The sequence below is a fragment of the Aquarana catesbeiana genome, linkage group LG12, assembly GCF_042186555.1.
Source record: "Aquarana catesbeiana isolate 2022-GZ linkage group LG12, ASM4218655v1, whole genome shotgun sequence".
Classification (NCBI taxonomy): Eukaryota; Metazoa; Chordata; class Amphibia; order Anura; family Ranidae; genus Aquarana; species Aquarana catesbeiana.
Window position 1 is genome coordinate 208,852,441 of NC_133335.1, and position 20,991 is coordinate 208,873,431.

Consider the following 20,991-nt stretch of genomic DNA (forward strand, 5'->3'; position numbering starts at 1 on the left):
TGCCATTGAAAATAACTGGATCACAATCTGGAATCGCAGTAATTCCGCCCGCGATCTGGAAGGCCTAGGTGTGATCGCAGCCTAAGCGTCTTCTATCAGTTGCTGGGTTCACCTTCTGTAGATTCTGGGGGAACGTTTTCTTCCTCAAACATTCCACACATTCGCTTCATTCTTCATTCCACCCTTGTATAGCGCTTTTCTCTCTGAGGAAGTATTGGAGAAGGCGTTGGCCGGGAATCAAACCCGGGTCAGCTGCTTGAAAGGCAGCTATGCTCACCACTGCACCACCAACGCAAGGTAGCATGTCTTTGTAGTGTGGGAGGAAACCGGAGTACCCGGAGGAAACCCACGCAAGCACAGGGAGAACATGCAAACTCCATGCAGATAGTGTCCTGGTCAGGATTTGAACCATGGACCCCAGTGCTGCAAGGCTAACCCCTAAGCCTCTGTGCTGCCTGTATGCGGCCTCTGTTCTCTAAGGCCCGCCCCCGCTGAACGGAGTTCATCAATTATGTCCACTCAAAGCGCCTCCAGATGAAATCCAAACTTATCCTAAACTGCAATCTATGTATATAACACTCCAAAACACACCCAAAGAATACCGGCCTCCAACCTCCCCTCAGCCGGTCCAACACACGCCCGAGGGGGAGTATGGAAGAGGGAGAGAGGGAGGAAAGGAGGGGGGGAGGGGAGGTTAGGGGTAAGGAAGGGGTGTGGGGGTTCCCCAACCCTCACCCCCTTCTTTCTCCAACCTTTCCCCCCCTTTTCCTCCCTCTCTCCCTCTTCCATACTCCCCCTTGTTCTTCAGGTGATTATGTTTTGGCGACGTATTGTCGAACATTAAAGCTTCTGCAGAAGCTGCAGAAAGGTAAATAGAGGGCTGATGGGAAGACCCTCTGGTTACTGGAGTGGCAGCTCGCACCAGTGTAGGGACCTGTGTTGGTACAGCCGTACCTGGTCCCAGGGAGGCTTCCTCAGACTTTTTGTTGAGTCTTCTTCTAGGAACAGCCAATTGTCTTGTTTGTCCAGCTGCATTGATAGTTGGTGATTCAAAAGTTCCAAAAAGGAAAATGGAGGGCTGATGGGAAAACAGTCTGGTTACTGAAGTGGCAGCCACCAGTGTAGGGACCTGTGTTGGTACAGCCATACCTGGTCCCTCGGGAGGGTTCCTTAGAATTTTTGTTGAGTCTTCTTCTAGGAACAGTCAATCATCTTGTTTGTCCATTTACATTCATAGTTGGTGATTCAGAAGCTCCAAAAAGGGAAATAGAGGGCTGATGGGAAGGCCCTCTGGATACTGGAGTGGCAGTCGCCACCAGTGTAGAGACCTGTGTTGGTAAAGCCATACCTGGTCCCTGGGAGGGTTCCTCAGACTTTTAGTTGAGTCTGTGATTCAGAAGCTGCTGATGAACGTCACATTCTGCCAGAGTCTCAGTGGTAACGCCACAATCTGCCGGTGTCTTAGTGGGAAAGTTACATTCTGCCCGAGTCTCAACAGAATCATGCTTGCATGCTGGAGGAGTCTCGATGTGAATGACACGTGGTTGATTTAACATATTTTCCACCCTTTTGGTTATTTTCTTTCCCAAAAGAGCTGCACCCTGCTCATTTAAGTGCAGTCCATCCCTGCTGTAGAGCATGTGACCAATTGAAAAGTCAGTCCAGGTCTCCATGAAGCCAAACCCCTCCTTCCTGCACCAATTCTTCAGCCACTTGCTAAGCTCCCTAAGCTCCTGTTGCCTCCTTGGTGTGGCTCGAGGTACAGGCAGTATTTCTGAAAATGCTGCCTTGGAGGTCCTTTTCTTCAATATAGCCCCTAAGTCCCTGAAATCATTTTGTAGGGTGCTCCATTTTCTTCTAATGTTGTCATTGGTTCCAATATGTACCATGACAACTGGATCCTCCCCAGCCCCATCCAACAATCCATCCATCCGATCTGCAATGTCCCGAACTCGTGCGACTGGGAAACAATATACTGTTCGTTGATCGCGGTCATTCTGACAGATTGCCCTCTCTGTCCCTCTAATAACAGAGTCCCCTACCACCAGGATCTGCCTATCCTTTTCTTTAAGCTTGCCCTCATCTTCATGGGAGGAGATTTTCAAATGGCTGCCCTGGTATTTTGGTGGGTTCTCAACATGAACCTCACATTGTGCTGTAGTCTCAACATGAATGTGACATTCAGGTGGTGTCTCAATGTGAATGTCACATGCTGGTGGAGTATCCGTGTGAATGTCACATGCTGGTGGAGTATCTGTGTGAACGTCACATGCTGGTGGAGTCTCCGTGTGAACTACACATGCTGGTGGCGTCTCCGTGTGAACGTCACAAGCTGGTGGCGTCTCCGTGTGAACGTCAGATGCTGGTGGCGTCTCCGTGTGAACGTCACATGCTGGTGGCGTCTCCATGTGAACATCCCATGCTGGTGAAGTCTCCGTGTTAACGTCACATGCTGATGGTGTCTTCATGTGAACGTCACATACTGGTGGCGTCTCCGTGTAAACGTCACATGCTGGTGGTGGATTTAACATTTTTTCCACCCTTTTGGTTATTTTCTTTCCCAACAGAGCTACACCCTGCTCATTTAAGTGCAGTCCATCCCTGCTGTAGAGCAAGTGACCAATTGAAAAGTCAGTCCAGGTCTCCATGAAGCCAAACCCCTCCTTCCTGCACCAATTCTTCAGCCACTTGCTAAGCTCTCTAAGCTCCTGTTGCCTCCTTGGTGTGGCTCGAGGTACAGGCAGTATTTCTGAAAATGCTGCCTTGGAGGTCCTTTTCTTCAATATAGCCCCTAAGTCCCTGAAATCATTTTGTAGGGTGCTCCATTTTCTTCTAATGTTGCCATTGGTTCCAATATGTACCATGACAACTGGATCCTCCCCAGCCCCATCCAACAATCCGTCCATCCGATCTGCAATGTCCCGAACTCGTGCGACTGGGAAACAATGTACTGTTCGTTGATCGCGGTCATTCTGACAGATTGCCCTCTCTGTCCCTCTAATAACAGAGTCCCCTACCACCAGGATCTGCCTATCCTTTTCTTTAAGCTTACCCTCATCTTCATGGGAGGAGATATTCAAATGGCTGCCCTGGTATTTTGGTGGGTTCTCAACATGAACCTCACATTGTGCTGTAGTCTCAACATGAATGTGAAATTCAGGTGGTGTCTCAATGTGAATGTCACATGCTGGTGGAGACTCCGTGTGAACGTCACATGCTGGTGGAATCTCCATGTGAACATCCCATGCTGGTGAAGTCTCCGTGTGAACGTCACATGCTGGTGGCGTCTCCGTGTGAACGTCACGTGCTGGTGGCGTCTCCGTGTGAACGTCACGTGCTGGTGGCGTCTCCGTGTGAACATCACGTGCTGGTGGCGTCTCCGTGTGAACGTCACGTGCTGGTGGCGTCTCCGTGTGAACGTCACGTGCTGGTGGCGTCTCCGTGTGAACGTCACGTGCTGGTGGCGTCTCCGTGTGAACGTCACGTGCTGGTGGCGTCTCCGTGTGGATGTCACGTGCTGGTGGCGTCTCCGTGTGAACGTCACATGCTGGTGGCGTTTCTGTGTGAACGTCACATGCTGGTGGAGTCTCAATGTAGCTTTCATATTCTGTCTCGCTCACTGGGGTAGTCCTGCCTTGTGAGCTGTGTCTGCAGTAAATACCGCGTACATCTGCAATAAAAAAGAAGAATCAGATTTAGCACCTTCACCTACATTATATATATATATATATATATATATACGCAACATAAAATTATGGAGAGAAAAGTTCAAAATTCCAGTGCAAGGGACAATAAATAATCCCAACATGACAAGGACACAGGGATGACTAATGGCCTTCATATAAAAATTTTGGTTGCCTGGCAGTTATGCCGACCCACTAAAATGAAAAAGGGGTCTGATTCTTCAATTTCGGGTGCTGTGGAGTAATCTGCAGTGCTTCTGTTTCTTATTATTAAACACCCGTGATGATGAATGCGGACATATTTAATAAATAGCATCCCCCAGGACACCTACAGTGTCCCATCTGATAACAAATCGAGATCATACACCCATCAGCATGACCAACATACACATAAGAAGGGCCTGAAGATCAAACCTACCATGCGTATCCTCAAAACTCACTGTATCTGTCAGAACAAAGACATAGCAGCCACCTCCTGCTCCATGGTCGGCTCTGTGGCTGGGGCCACCAGTCCCGTCTGGCCTGGTGGCCGCTATGTCTTTGTTCTGACAGATACGGTGAGTTTTGAGGATACGCTTGGTAGGTTTGATCTTCTGGTACAATGTTTTTTATTGAAATATAAAAAAAAAGGGAAAAACCCCCTGATAATGAGTTCCCACGCAGGGGATATGTACAGAAACATAAGAAGGAGGTTTACATAAAAGCACATAATGAACATTTTTTAAAGTACATTATATCAATCTGACGTTGACCCGTCAGCCAGGGCCGGCGGTCAGTGCGCTATGCCCAAGCCGTAAGGCCCAGGGGCTAAGGCGGACAAAAACGAGCGGAGTTGTCCGCAAAACAGGGTAGGGGGAGACAAACAAGCATGAGAAAGGAGGAAGGAAGAGAGAAGAGAGAAAAAAAAAAAAAGGGGGGGGGAGGGGAAGAGTGGAGAAAAAGAACACATGTACAACAACAGAGGGGGAAGGAGGAGGAGATATATGAGTAGAACAGAGAGCGGCGGGCGAGAGGCCCAGAAAAAGAGAGGAAGAGAGGGGACAAAAGAGGTCCCTCAGGCTGGAGGCTAGTACAAGTTGGACCTACAGACCTAGACTAGTCGGATTTAGATTGGGGAGTGTGTAGGACCACCACGGGGCCCATACCTTAAGGAATTTAGCATGGGAGTCGTGGAGGATGCTGGACATTTTTTCGTGAATCATGAGGGTCGTCAAGGAATTCTTCACCTCTGCGAATGAGACCGAGGGTTTTTTCCAAGCCCTCGCTATTGTTCGTTTAGCGGCAATGAATAGGTAGGTTTGATCTTCAAGCCCTTCTTATGTGTATGTTGGTCTTGGTGATGGGTGCATGATCTCTATTTGTTATCAGATGGGACACTGTAGGTGGCCTGGGTACCTCTTCTTACATCAGTTTTGGACCCTTTAGTAGTGTGCATTAGCTTGATTACATTCTATATACATGGTGAGTTTTATGTTCATGTTGTGTGCCCCTCTGTATAGTGCTGACCCTCATAGACATTCATTAGGGGTGCAACGGATCAAAAAACTCATGGTTCGGATCGTTCCTCGGATCAGGAGTCACGGTTCGGATCAACAAAATAAAATCTCCCCTACTGTAATATCCACAATCTCCCCCACTGTAATATATTAGCAGGGTATTGGCAGGGTATTGGCGGGTATATTGGCAGGGTATGGCAGAGTATTGTCAGGGCATTGCGGAGTATTGTCAGGGCATTGCGGAGTATTGTCAGGGCATTGCGGAGTATTGTCAGGGCATTGCAGAGTATTGTCAGGGCATGGAAGAGTATTGGCAGGGCATTGCAGAGTATTGGCACTGCTGCCATCCGAACTCTCCCCTCCACTGTACAGATCAGTACACAGAGGGGAGAGAGGAACCGGCGTCATGACATGACGCCGGTTTGTTACAAGTGATCGTTCCGTCATTTGACGGAGCGATCACGTGGTAAACAGCCGCCGGGTGTACCAAGATGGCCGCCGCTCCGGAGCTAGGCCCAAGCCGCGGCCTTTCCAATGGCCGAGGCCACAGAGCGCTCCACGGATCACGGGTGTCCTGATCCACGGAGGTTGATCCGTACGGATCACGGATCAATGACGATCCGTTGCATCTCTAATATTCATTGAACATATTTATGTTGTTATATCTTTTTGATACACATTTACTTTCATAACAGAAATGTTAATTTACGGTCATGCATACTTACTAAAAATTCTTTATGAAAATTTTTGGAATTATTGTTGTTTATTTTTTATTTTGATTGTATTTGTCTTTTTGTAGCTACATATTGCTTTGTAAGCTCCTGAAGAAGCTGAAAAGTGAAACACGTCAAGCAACAAGCATCACGCTGGTTACAGTAACTACTTTATGTGTATATTGTACATGTGCACTGAATTGTCTTTATGAAATGTGGACAACATTCATTGTCCCCCCGTTTCTTTTAAAACTTTGATGTTTTTATAACAAAATATATTTTTGTGTGTTTTGGCACCATTAAAGAAGATCCTGTTCCTTTAAAGCCTGTTATAGAGCTTGTGCTGTGTATGAAATAGCTGGCTGATCCTACCAGTTTCTACCCTTCCCCCTCTGCGCTGACTCCCATGTATCAGGGCTGCAGAGTCCTGACACCGGAGTCCTGACAGAGGCTTCTTACCATGTGATCATCGCGTGAACCTGGAAGTGCCGGTAAACGGCATTCCTCGGTTCGTGCTGACAGGGAGAGCCAATCGGCAGCTCTCTCTGTCAGAGGGGGGTCTGTGCTGATAATCAGCACATTGATTATCAGTGCAGCCCCCATGAAAGGTGCCCAACAACTGCCAGCAGTGCCCCCTCATAGTCTCTCAGTGCCCACCACAGTGCCAATCAGTGCCCACCACAGTCCCCACCACAGTGCCAATCAGTGCCCATCAGTGCTGCCTATAAGTGCCCATCAGTGCTGCATATCAGTGCACATCAGTGAAGGAGAAAACAACATTTTATGACAAAATAAGAAAAAAGTTTTCTTGTTCAAAAATTGGGTCTTTTTTAGTTTGTTTAGCAAAAAATAACCCCCCCCCAGAGGTGATGAAATACCAGCAAAAGAAAGCTCTATTTGTGGGAAGAAAATGATAAAAATGTAGTTTGGGTACAGTGTTGTATGACCACATAATTGTCATTCAAAGTGGGACAGCGCTGAAAGCTGAAAATTGTCCTGGGAAGGAAGGGGGGGAAGTGCCGGTATTGAAGTGGTGAATCTTCAACTGCCATAATGCTGCACATGTGATCCGTTATGACAGCAGCCATTGGATGGTTTGACAGTTTGGTTGAGAGCACAACCAATGTGACAGTTAGCATCCCGACATGCCAGAAATAGAAATGTTTTTTGAAACTGTTAAATCGATGGGATTCCTTCCTCTTTAATACAAGTAGAAACCGTTTTATTTATAAATAACGCACAGGCACGAGGATGCAGATTTTTATCTGACAGAGGAGATGATATAAAGATCAGATTGTGTCTTATCAATCACTTTAATATCCCTTCTGTTCTATAATTCTATGAAAACAAATAATCAATAATTTGATCGATGAGTGTAGGTGACTTATCCAGAGTACTTTTTGTATCTATCACTATCCATAACACTTACCAATTTCGGTGTCTGTATCTCGTTGATGTTCATTGGTTTTACAGCCGGAACCGAAACATCCAACAACGGCTCTGAAACAGCCGCGCACAAACCTCTTCATTTTGGGGGGCTTTTTGGTTGGGGTATCTGCAGGCTGGTCACTGATGCCTCCTACCATTGCCCCTCCTTTGCTGGCTTTCTCTTTGGTGTTTTTCAGAGAAAGAAGCCGATTACATTTAAATCGGTTCATTATTAGGAATAAAGAAACTCGCTTTAAATGTATGACAATAGAAATAGCAATGAAATTGAATCGAACAAAATCAAATCCAATAAAATCGCAAGAAATATCTCAGGAGAGATAAGAAGCACTTGTTCACTGGTCAGTGATCTCTGAGCTTCTGAGAGCTCACTGACCTGCGTCTGGCTATATAGAGACTCAGCTGATGACATCATAGGCAGAGGGACCAATCAGATCGCAGAGTGCAGTCAGGTGACTTTTTTTTTTTTTTTTTTTAAATAACTGACGATTTTTCTTAAAGGAGCCACATCCTTATTTGTGAGCTTTGTGAATTCATATATGGCTCCTGGAAGAACATGTTATTGTGAATGAGATTTAACCCTTACAGTCCCATGGCTGAAATAAAGATCTCTATTCTTATGATAATATTGTGAATGGAACGGAATCCTGGGGGGTGTCCGTGTAATATTCCTGGGGGGATGTCAGTGTCAGGATGGGGGGGTGTCGGTGTAATATTCCTGGGGGGTGTCAGGATGGGGGGTGTTGGTGTAATATTCCTGGGGGAATGTCAGTGTCAGGATGGGGGGGTGTCGGTGTAATATTCCTGGGGGGATGTCAGTGTCAGGATGGGGGGTGTCAGTGTAATATTTCTGGGGGGATGTCGGTGTCAGGATGGGGGGGTGTCGTTGTAATATTCCTGGGGGGATGTCAGTGTCAGGATGGGGGGTGTCGGTGTAATTTTCCTGGGGGGATGTCAGAGTCAGGATGGGGGTTTCGGTGTAATATTCTTGGGGGGATGTCAGTGTCAGGATGGGGGGGTGTCGGTGTAATATTCCTGGGGGGATGTCAGTGTCAGGATGGGGGATGTCAGTGTAATATTCCTGGAGGGATGTCAGTGTCAGGATGGGGGGGTGTCGGTGTAATATTCCTGGGGGGATGTCAGTGTCAGGATGGGGGGTGTTGTGTTATATTCCTGGGGGGATGTCAGTGTCAGGATGGGGGTGTCGGTGTAATATTCCTGGGGGGACGTCAGTGTCAGGATGGGGGGTGTCGGTGTAATATTCCTGGGGGGTGTCAGGATGGGGGGTGTCAGGATAGGGGGTATCGGTGTAATATTCCTGGGGGGATGTCAGTGTCAGGATGGGGGGGTGTCGGTGTAATATTCCTGGGGGGATGTCAGTGTCAGGATGGGGGATGTCAGTGTAATATTCCTGGGGGGATGTCGGTGTCAGGATGGGGGGGTGTCGGTGTAATATTCCTGGGGGGATGTCAGTGTCAGGATGGGGGGTGTCAGTGTAATATTCCTGGAGGGATGTCAGTGTCAGGATGGGGGGTGTCAGTGTAATATTCCTGGGGGGATGTCGATGTCAGGATGGGGGGGTGTCGGTGTAATATTCCTGGGGGGATGTCAGTGTCAGGATGGGGGGGTGTCGGTGTAGTCTTCCTGGGGGGATGTCAGTGTCAGGATAGGGGGTGTCGGTGTAATATTCCTGGGGGGTGTCAGTGTAATATTCCTGGGGGGATGTCAGGATGGGGGGGTGTCGGTGTAATATTCCTGGGGGGATGTCAGTGTCAGGATGGGGGGGGTGTCGGTGTAATATTCCTGGGGGGATGTCAGTGTCAGGATGGGGGGTGTCGGTGTAATATTCCTGGAGAGATGTCAGTGTCAGGATGGGGGGTGTCGGTGTAATATTCCTGGGGGGATGTCAGTGTCAGGATGGGGGGTGTCAGTGTAATATTCCTGGGGGGATGTCAGTGTCAGGATGGGGGGTGTCGGTGTAATATTCCTGGAGAGATGTCAGTGTCAGGATGGGGGGGTGTCGGTGTAATATTCCTGGGGGGATGTCAGTGTCAGGATGGGGGGTGTCAGTGTAATATTCCTGGGGGGTGTCAGTGTAATATTCCTGGGGGGATGTCAGGATGGGGGGGTGTCGGTGTAATATTCCTGGGGGGATGTCAGTGTCAGGATGGGGGGGTGTCGGTGTAATATTCCTGGGGGGATGTCAGTGTCAGGATGGGGGGTGTCGGTGTAATATTCCTGGAGAGATGTCAGTGTCAGGATGGGGGGTGTCGGTGTAATATTCCTGGGGGGATGTCAGTGTCAGGATGGGGGGTGTCAGTGTAATATTCCTGGGGGGATGTCAGTGTCAGGATGGGGGGTGTCGGTGTAATATTCCTGGAGAGATGTCAGTGTCAGGATGGGGGGTGTCGGTGTAATATTCCTGGGGGGATGTCAGTGTCAGGATGGGGGGTGTCAGTGTAATATTCCTGGGGGGAGCGGTGGGAGAGGATGGGCGTGACCAGAGGCTGAGGGAGAGGGGAGGGTGTTGAGAACCCGGACCTAGCCGCTATCAGCTGTTCCTCCCGACGCCCGCCCGCCACCCACGCCGGATGTTTGGGATACTGTAGCGGCGTTCCCCCATGTTTATGACGGCCGGAGGGTGGAGGAGACAAGGAGCAAGCAGCCGGCTCATGATCAAGCCGAAGCCGTGGCTCTCCTGGAGACAGGAGTTTAAAAACCGCACCGGATCCTTCATTTGAGCGCTCGCGCTGGCTGCCAGCCCACAGGTGGATGCCGCTGGTTAGCGGTTTGCATGACAGGAGGAAGAAAGACTGTCCAGCTACACAGCGCGCTGCACATCTGAGGTAACCTGTCTGTGTCACCCTTAATGAACGTGAACCTGGGGAACCCTCCTGTAGTGTCATCTCCCGGTGAGTCTTTACTTTGATGTATTGGAGGGGGCATTTCAAAGGCTGAAGAGGGAGCTGTAAGGTGCAAGGTGATCATATTGTCTAGCGCTACCATCTCAGGGCTTTGTTGAACTTTCTGGAGCCGGTTTCCGGAAGCGGTTTTCTCCCTTGGGGTATCAACAGATCACTGGTTTATTTGGGAAGAAAAAAGTTGGCAGCAATTGAACAGGTGGTACAAACCTTTGCCCCCAAAATCTTAAAGGGTGAGGGTGGATAAGATGACCAGGAAAAAAGGGTCAGAGGAGGCCGCAGCACAGGAGGGAGCGCACAATTTGCGAGGTACCAAGGAAAAGGTAGCCCAGGGAGCGGCCGCTAAATTGGAGCGATTTGCCCACACACCAAATTGCACACCAAAAAAGGGAAACCAGGGGGGTGCACAACTCCAAGGGGCACAGATTAATCACCCTGGGGGGAGGAAGAGCCAAGGTCCAGCTGAAATCTGTATACCTTCAGTAACCGAATCAGCATTGCAGACATGTTTGGCAAAGGAGAGTGGCCTGAGTGGCCTGGGCCATGAAGCAATAAAGGATAAGGAGGCCGCAGAGCAGGAACCATCCCTGAAGGACATCCTTCTAGCAATTAATGTCTGCAAGACCACGTTGTCGGATCTATCAGACCAACTTAGAGGAATTAGGGATGACCTGGTCATATTGAAAAAGGATATGCAAGAGGTATGTGCCCGTACCACTGCTTTAGAAGAGAGGCTCAGTCAGGTGGAGGACGATGTGAACCCACTGAGACAGGAGGTTAAGAAGATGAAGGTACAGCTAGACACATGCCTCCAGAAAATTGATGAATATGAGAACAGAGCACGCAGGAAGAACGTGAGGGTCCTGGGTCTCCCCGAAAAGAGTGAGGGCAACAACCCTGTAGAATTCATGGAGGGATGGTTCAGGGACATGTTTGGTAAGGACGCTTTCTCCAAAATGTTTGCTATTGAGCGAGCACACAGAATTGCCCTGAGGGTCCCACATCCAGGGGGTCAGCCAAGGCCACTCATAGTTAAAATTCTGTTTTTCAGAGATAAAGTGACTATTCTCCAGAAAGCGAGGGAGATGAAAAATATCCTGTATAATGGGGCAAGAATATCTTTGTATCCAGATTTCTCTCCTGAACTGCAGAGACAGAGAGCGAAGTTTGTAGAATGTAAGCGAAGCTTACAGCGGCATGGACTCAGATATGCGCTGCTGTACCCAGCTCGTTTACGGGTAATAGCAAACGGAGAGGTGAAATTTTTTAATGACCCTGCAGAAGTGTCCTCATGGTTAGAAAGGTATGAGGGAAGGCTGCGGCCAGGTGAGGGGATTCGGGGAGAGGGGGGGAGGGAGTAGGAGATCGGAATTTGGGGTTTTTTCTTTTTACCCCTTTTTTTTTTTTTCCTTTCTCTTTTTCTCGCCTCCCTCCCTTCTCCCCCCCCTCCCCCTTTTCTTTCTTCCCCTCCTATCCTTTTCACAGTTGGTATAGTAGGGATATATGGTTCAATGGTGTGGGTTTTAAGGAGAAGCAGCCATGGGAGGGGGAAAGGAGAGACAAAAAATTTTTTTATTTATTTTTTTTTTTTTTTCTTTCCTCCTTCCTGTTGGTGTTTACACTTATTATGTATGCTGGGGGCAATACCCCCCTTATAAGGGTTCGGGTTGCAACGTAAGAGGAGGAAGGTGGTACACCTAGGTTTAAAGGGTAAATCACGGTCACTTTGGAAGCTCAGTGGGAAGGGCCCAAGATTGGGTCGGTGGGGGAGGGGGGAGGGTTTAGATGGAGTGGGGGGGAGGGGAGGTGGGGGGTTGGGAGGGCTGGGAGGGTGTGGGGGCGAGGATGTGTGAATGAGGGTTCGGGGGGAGATAGGGGGGTAGAGTGGAGTGAAAAAGTAACAGCACCAAAATCTCAAAAATTAATCACAACAGTGTTGGAAATTGAGTATTATTTAGAGTTAAGATATAGGAACAGGCGTAGCACTGAAGTCACACAAAAAGTAATAGCACTAAAATTTTAAAAAATTATTCACAACAGTGTTGGAAACTGAGTATTATTCAGAATTAAGATATAGGAACAGGTGATGGTAGACACAAAATCAGATACGAGGGTAATGTTAGGAATAGTTAATTGTGTGAAGGTATGTTCGTGGAACGTGCGGGGGGTGAAAGAAGCATGTAAGAAACAAGCAATTTTCTCTATGGCCAGAATAAGGGATGTTAGGATACTCTGCCTCCAGGAGACCCATCTAGATAGGGGTTCGGTCAACATTCTAAGGAATAGGGGCTACCAAGAGCAGTTCCACTCAACCTATTCCTCGTACTCAAGAGGAGTGAGTGTGCTGATAAACACCAGATTGGTTTTCTCTTGTAGACAGAGCAAACTGGACAAGTATGGTCGGTACGTTTTTCTCTATTGTAATATTGAGGGGCGGGATTGTATTCTTGCGGGTGTATATATTCCCCCACCATTTAAAACAGAGATACTCAACAAACTGATAAATTTTACAGCGGATAAACCAGGGGTACCGGTCATAGTAATGGGGGATTTCAATATGGCTATGGATAACCGTTTAGACAGATTCCCGACAGGGCTGGCTCCTGGAGGGATATCTAGGGGCCCGCTTCTCCAATTTTGTGAGGAAGTGGGTTGGGTGGATGTCTGGAGGAGGTGGCATCCGTGTGTGAGGCAATATTCATGCCACTCAAGGACGCATGCCACCCTCTCCAGGATAGATTTGGTGCTCTGTAACGAGGAGGCTCTGAAAATGGTGGAAGAGATAGATTATGATCTCAGGGGGCTCTCAGATCATTCTCCAGTGGTTTTTTCAGTGAAAATGGGGTGGAACACTGGACGAGGGGAGTGGAAATTGAACCCCTTCTGGCTTGAAGTGATTGAGGACGATGGAGGGATCATCAGTAACCTGAAAGACTTCATAAACCTGAATCAAGGGTCTGCCCCGATAGGTATCATTTGGGATGCTTTAAAGGCATTCCTTAGAGGGGTTCTTGTACAGAAAATCTCCTATGTCAAGAAGAAAGCACAAGTTAAGGAACAAAGAACAAGGGAAATGGTGAGGGAGGTAGAAGCTAGATATCTGGAGGAGCCTACCACAGTCAGATATGAGGCTTGGGTAGAGGGCCAGGAGGAATATAGAAAGTTAATCCTGGAGAAAGAGGAAAAGAGTAGAATGTTTCAGAAACAGAATTTTTTTTGTGAAGGGGAAATGGTGGGTAGAACTTTGGCATTAATAGCTAGGGCAAATGGCCCCTCCTCCACGATACCGGCGGTGTGGGATAGAGACGGGGGCATTATAAGGCATACTCCTGGTATGGTGGAGGTGTTCAAAGATTATTATGAAGATCTGTATAAGGCCCCTCAGTTAGATGTAGAAGGGGAGATGTGGGAGTTCTTTGAAAGATTCAAAATTGCTCCTCTAGCCAGAGAGGAAAGAGATACCCTGGACGCCCCGCTGACACTGGTGGAGATACAAAAAGTGGTAAAGGAAATGGCGAATCAGAAAGCGCCAGGACCTGATGGTTTGCCTGCAGAATTGTATAAAAAATATGGGGAAGTTTTGCTCCCACAACTAGCAGAAGTTTTGAATGGGGCCGTGATGGAAGGTAAATTACCCATGTCTATGACAGAAGCTACGATCATAATCTTGTTAAAGGAGGGGAAGAACCCGTTAGATGCTGCCTCATACAGACCAATCTCACTTTTATGTACGGATGTCAAGATTCTGGCTAAAGTTTTAGCGAATAGGTTAAAAAAAAAAATTTCTAGAGTAATACACGCGGATCAAACCGGTTTTATTCCGGATAGATCGGTGAGTATGAATATTAGGCGAATGTATAGGAACATGCAGGTACCTATGGAGAAGGGAGGCAACAGGGCTATTCTATCTTTGGATGCGGTTAAGGCATTTGATAGCCTGGAGTGGCACTATTTGTGGAAGGTACTGGCAGAGTTTAAATTCGGCCCTAACTTTGTGAAATGGCTGAGGCTACTATATGATAACCCGAAAGCTAGAGTCAGAGTTAATGGTGAGTGTTCTGAGTGGTTCCAGTTGGGGAGGGGGACGAGACAGGGGTGCCCATTGTCGCCCCTGCTCTTCGCTCTCGCACTGGAGCCCTTGGCAATCGCTCTGAGAACGTCACAGGAAATCCAGGGTTTTAAAAGCAGGGGGGCAGAGGAGAAAGTCGCTATGTATGCCGACGATATCCTGTTATTCCTGGGAGATACACAAACCTCTTTGCTAGCAGCCATGGGGCTAATTAAAGAATTTGGACATTTCTCGGGCTTGAAGATTAACTGGGATAAATCGGCTTTATTGCCGATAGATCCCTTGGTAGATCCTCTCCCTAGTGAGGTGAACTCGGTAAAAATTGTAAATCAAATGAGATACCTGGGGGTAAATATAACAAAAGATCCTGGGCAGTTCATAACAGGCAATGTAGTACCATTATTGACAAAATTAAAGCAGAAGAGTCGGGTGTGGGGTGGTCTTCCTCTCTCGGTCGCCGGCAGATGTAATCTTATCAAAATGATATGGATGCCACAAATTTTATTTATACTACAGAATTCCCCGGTCTGGATTCCGAGGCATTGGTTTAGGAGGCTGGATAGTCTGTTCAGGGAATTAATCTGGAAGAACGGTGTGGCAAGGATAGGTTTGAAAACGCTGCGGCGGCCGAGGGAGGAGGGAGGCCTGGCGCTGCCGGACCCCTGGAGCTACTTCTTAGCAGCCCAAATACAGTTTATGAGAGGCAGCAATGTGCCTGAAGAAAGGTCAGGAAGAGATAACTTATGGATGAGTAACATCAGTTATGCTACGGAGGTGGAGGCAGTGGAGGCCGAATCCTTTGGACATAGCTGCCCCACAACTCAGTTAATGATCAGAAGCTGGAAGATGGTAAAGGCTGTACTAGGATACTCGGGGTTCTCCGAATTTTCCCCGTTATGGAACAACAAAAATCTGAAGGAGCTCAGTGTGATCGGGAGAATGGAAGAGTGGGATAGGAGGGGTATCCACTGTCTGAGGCAGATGTATAGAGCAGGGAGGATGAAGTTGTTCCAAGAGTTAAGAGAGGAGTTTGCAGTGCCTAATAGATTGTTCTTTGGCTACTTGCAGGTAAGACATGCCTTGGAGGCACAATTTAAGGGCAAAGAGATAGAGTGGAGTGAAATGCCCTTACTAAGGAAATTGGTAAATAGCAAGGGATCTAGAGGGCTGATTTCAGAAATGTACAGGAGTATAATCAAGGCGGGACAGGAGGGGGAGGTAGAGCCCAAGAGGAGAATTAAATGGGGGGAAGAGATCGGCACCATAACAGAGGAACAATGGAAGTTTAATCTAGCATTGGGCCCAAGGGTATCTCTGTCACCATCACAAGGGGTCTCCCATCTGTACCTAATTTATAGACTTTACTATACACCAGAAAAATTATTCAGGTTTGGTAAGAGGCAGGAGGCGAGTTGTCAGCGTTGTGGAGATGGAAGAGGCGACCTGATACACATGCTCTGGCGATGCCCCAAGTTACATAGATATTGGGAAAAACTAGTGGAGGAAATCAATGTAATATTTAGATCTTCACTGGCGATGGAGGCCCGAACATGCCTTTTGAGTTTATTTGAGAAAAATGATATGCTGAAGGACACCCAGACGGCAATTATAAGATGTTTGTTTCAGGGTAGGAAAATTATAGCACGGAAGTGGCAGGCGAAAGAACCCCCAACGGTAGGAGAATGGAGAAGAGAGGTCAAGGATATGATCATTAAGGAGGAATTCTGGTACAGAAGGAGAGGAAATTTAAAGAAATACAAGAGTATATGGAAGTTATGGCTGGAGCATGAACGAATTAGTGAGGTGTAATAGAATTTAGGTTGTGCGGGTGGTGCGTGTTTGGGTGGAGGGGGGGTGGAGGTAGGGGGGGGGTTTGAGGGGGATGGAGGGAGAAAAAAAAAAAAAAAAATATTCCTGGGGGGATGTCAGGATGGGGGGGTGTCGGTGTAATATTCCTGGGGGGATGTCAGTGTCAGGATGGGGGGTGTCAGTGTAATATTCCTGGGGGGATGTCAGGATGGGGGGGTGTCGGTGTAATATTCCTGGGGGGACGTCAGTGTCTACACTTTCCCACACTAATCAATAAAAATGTTTTGGCCGGACATACACTTTGAATGAAATGAGTGTAATTACTTCAGCTCCGGAAGGATTTACCCCTCTTTATGACCAGGCCATTTTTAGCTAGCTATTCAGCGCTGTGATACTTTGGTAATTGCGCGGTCATACAACACTGTACCCAAATGTCATTTTCTTTCACACAAATAGAGATTTTTTTTGGTGGTATTTGATCACCACTGGCTGATATAAAACAGATTCAATAAACAATTCATAAGTTTCCTCATAAATTTTGGCCAAAATCTATTCTGCTCCATGTCTTTGGTAAAACAAATCCCAATAAGTGTTTATTGACTGGTGTGTGAAAGTTATAGCGTCTACATATTATGGGATATATATTAGAGTTTTTATTTTTTTATAGTAGTAATAGCGGTGATCAGTGACTTATAATGGGGACTGCGATAGTGCGGCGGACAATCTAACACTAACTGACACTGTGTGAGAACTGACATCACCCGTGACACGAATACAGTGATCAGTGCTAATACTATACACCAGTGATGGTGAACCTTGGCACCCCATATGTTTTGGAACTACATTTCCCATCATGCACTGCAGTTGAGCATCATGGGAAATGTAGTTCAAAAACATCTGGGGAGCCAAGGTTCACCATCACTGCTATACACTGTCACTGTACTGTGTGTCCATGACACAAGTGGACACTAATGAGAGACACTTAATGAAATTGGGATCTCCCAATCCATGGATAGTGTAGGACCCACTAACTATGGGGTACTGGGATAGCAATATGGTGTGACCAAATCCCCATATTTTTTGCTAATATTTTTTAGATTGTCTAGGTGTTTTAAACTGGCCCTGCTGGAGGTAAATGTCTTTTTTGCATGTGTGCGCTGTAATATTTTGCTCTGCTGTATGGTCTTATGGCTGCACCAGCTTTAATGCATCTTTTAGGGTGTGACCCCCAAATATCTTGTTTGTTTATTGTATGGATTCTGACCAAATCCCTTTGGGTGCGGAGCACCCCACTCTATTTCATTAAGTGCCTCTCATTAGTGTCCACTTGTGTCATGGGTGGAGACCTCAAAGTTCTCCCATATAGAAGAGTGTTTGCTCTCATGGTTCAGAGAAGCAGGATCTCCCAATCCATGGATAGTGTAGGACCCACTAATTATGGGGTACTTTGTCGCAGTAAGTGGGCTTAGCACCATATAGCAATATGGTGTGACCAAATCCCCATATTTCCCCCCTCACCTTCCAAGACAGCTACTTGAGAGATGATCAGCTCTGCCCTCTACAGGAAACACAAATCAGAATTTAAAAGGCCCCTCCCTTTCCTCTGACCCTCAGTTGTTTTGTGTTTCCAGGCCCTCCAGGAGCACCGACACGTTTGTTCTTTTCTTATGGTCTGGTAACTGTGGTTGGTGGATCCCCCTTCTCTGGTTTCATCCAGGACTAGTTGTGGCCAAGTCCTGGATGATGGTCTGTACCAGAAGGGTTTCCTATTTCTCAGGGTTACTTGCCTTTGTAAAATGGTGGCAACTCCCTTCCTTTCCCCAGCGCTGCTGTGTGGAACTGTGACCTAATTGCTTCATTCCGGTGTACCAAGATGGCGTCAGGAGGACTTCCGGTGATGCAACAAGATGGCGCCGGAACTGGAAGTCACATGACGCACTTCCGGATGCCGAGTTTTTATAAGGAGCATGGTGTGGAGACACTGAGGACATGCTGCAGGGGAATGGCCTGCTAAAAACGCCATTCTAGGTGCAGTTTTTTGCGGTACAACAGCAGTCTTCTCTACGACCGTTCTCCGCTTGCTTCATGGAGCCTGAGGACAGGTCTGAGGATGGAACGTCCGCTCATATTGAACCAGCGGCAGCATCCGGGTCCCATACTGTCCCCAAGGTAAGCCCTGGTTTGTGGATAGCTACAGCAAGGGACTTCTTTTGTATGGATCCTTTTTATTCATGGCCTTTGTTTCTGCTCTCTTCTAGGCCAAACCGGTGAAGAAGAAATGTGGGAACTGTAGAGCCAGGCTCTCTGATAGTTATTAAAAGCTATTTTGTGAGGATTGTATCCCACCCAGAGCTACTTCAGAGTCTTCCTCCTTTAAGGAGTTAATGACTTCTATGAAGGAGGTAGTGGATTCTTTTCGGTCACTGAATGACAGGGTTACTAGTTTAGGCCCTCCCTCTTCTAGACCCATAGCTCCAAATCCTTCAACCTCTGCCAAGTCCCTTCCCTTATTAGTATCTCAGACTATTAGTTCACGCAGTACCTCTGATCTGGAGGAGGGTGAGAATTCAGTCTCTTCATCTGATGAAAAGTCTGCATCAGAGGAGGATACAGGTAGCTCATCCAAGTATCTCTTTCCAGTTGAGGATATTGATGAACTATTAAAAGCAATTTATACCTCAGAGCAGATTGAGATGCCACAGCATGCTCAATCTGTACAGGATAGAATGTATAGGGGCCTTCAGGGACGGAAGTCTAGAACCTTTCCGGTACATCAGTCTCTTAGAGACATGATTCTATCTGAATGGAAAGAACCTGAAAAAAGGTTGTTCCAATCCAGAGGACACAAAAGAAGATTTCCTTTTCAGTCTGACTTTGAGGAGGTTTTCTTTAAGTGTCCTAGATTAGATGCCCCTATGTCGCAGGTGTCCAAAAGTTCAGATCTTTCTTTTGAGGATTCGGGAGTCCTTAAGGATCAAATGGATAGGAAGGCCGACTCATTGCTGTATAAGGCCTGGGATGCTTCAGCCTTTTCTTTAGGCCCAGCGGTAGCATCTACCTGTGTGGCTAGAAATATAGACGTATGGGTTCAGAACCTAGATGATCTTCTGGCATCTGACACCCCCAAGGAAGAGATTGGAGAATCCCTCCCACTCATTGCCAAGTCAGTCGCCTTCTTAGCTGATGCAGCAGCAGATTCAGTGAAATCCGCAGCTAGGGCTTCTGCTCTCATTAATTCAGCTAGGCGAGCTATCTGGTTTAAATCTTGGGAAGGTGACCTGATCTCCAAAAATAAGCTCTGTGGCATTCCTTTCGAAGGCAAACTGTTGTTTGGTTCTTCCTTAGAAGAAGTCTTATCTCGTTCCTCTGAGAAAGGTAGACGATTCCCTTCTTCCCAAAGGAATAAGCCCCAGAATAAGAGGCCTTTTCGTGGCTTCCAAAACAAGGCTAATTTTAAAGCCAACAGGCAACAGGCTAAAAAGAAATGGTCCTTTAACAAAGACAAACTCAAAGGAGGAACTCCCTTTGCTCCTTCAGCCCCTTCCAAGAATACCCAGTGATGCCAGGTTAGGGGTAGAGGGAAGATTGTGCCATTTCATCAAGGAATGGGCAGAGATTTCCACCAATTCCTTCATCCTTCAAACTCTGGTAAAGGGTTACAGATTGGAGTTCAAAAATCTCCCCCCCCAGAGGTTTTTTCTTACCCACCTGCCGAGAGACCAAGAGAGACGGCAAGCCATGTTAAATTTGATCTCTGTGTGGGAAACAGAGGGAGTTATTTCTCCTGTCCCAGAAGATCAGAAGTTCCGGGGATTTTATTCTCACGTCTTTCTGGTCAAGAAAGCTTCTGGCGGTCATAAATTTAAGCGCCCTGAACCAATACATAGTTTACAGAGGTTTCCGTATGGAGAACATTTATTCAGTAAGAAATCTGTTGTTACAAGAGGTCTTCATGGTGACCCTGGATCTTCAGGACGCTTATCTTCATGTACCAATCTGCCAGAGCCACCGAAGGTTCTTCAGGTTTGCAGTGCTCTTGGGAAACGAGCCGTCTCATTGGCAGTTCAATGCCCTTCCTTTTGGTCTCTCGGCAGCTCCGAGGATTTTCACAAAAATCATGGCCGAAGTCATGGCCTGTTTTCGAATTCAAGGTGTATCAATCGTCCCATATCTAGACAATTTTTTTTTTTTTAATTTTTCTCAGGGCAAGGAGTCCCTTATTCAAGACCTACAGTTGGTTTTGCGGACCTTTCAAAAATAAGGGTGGAAGGTCAACCAACAGAAGTCTTGCCTAGTACCCTCACAGAGCATACTTTTTCTGGGTTATCTAATAGACTCTGTTGCCCTAAAGATTTTTCTTCCCGAAGAGAAAATTGTGAAAATTCTTCTCTCTGTGCAGACCTTCAAACTGCTCCCTCAGACCTCCCTTCGGCGAATTATGCAGTTGCTGGGCCTAATGACTGCAGCCATTCCAGGGGTGCCTTGGGCTCAATTGCATTCCAGACCCCTTCAGGCTTTTCTTTTGCTCCATTGGGATCGCAGGAAAAATTCTATGGATCAGCTGGTAAAACTAACAGAAGGGAATTTTCTAGATCTCGCCTGGTGGGAGCAGCGAGAACAGCTGCAGAGGGGGAAGGATTGGGCACAACATTGCCCAATTAAGATTACCACAGATGCCAGTCTGTGGGGTTGGGGTGCTCCCTCACAGGGTTGGCAGGCTCAAGGAGCCTGGTTGCCAGAGGAAGCAGGTCGCTCCTCGAAGTTCAGAGAACTTCTGGCTGTGAGGAAAGCACTTATGTCTCTGGGAGAGAGGGTCTATTCAAAAGGACCTTTTAATATTTTCAGACAATGCCA

At 47.3% G+C, this 20,991-nt stretch overlaps 1 non-coding gene across 1 annotated transcript; it reads right to left on the reverse strand.

The window, feature by feature from the left end:
- Window positions 1–222: 222 nt before the first annotated feature.
- TRNAE-UUC (transfer RNA glutamic acid (anticodon UUC)) lies at window positions 223–294 on the reverse strand. Its single transcript has one exon. It is a non-coding gene; the product is annotated as a tRNA-Glu (tRNA).
- Between the last annotated feature and the right edge of the window lie 20,697 nt (window positions 295–20,991).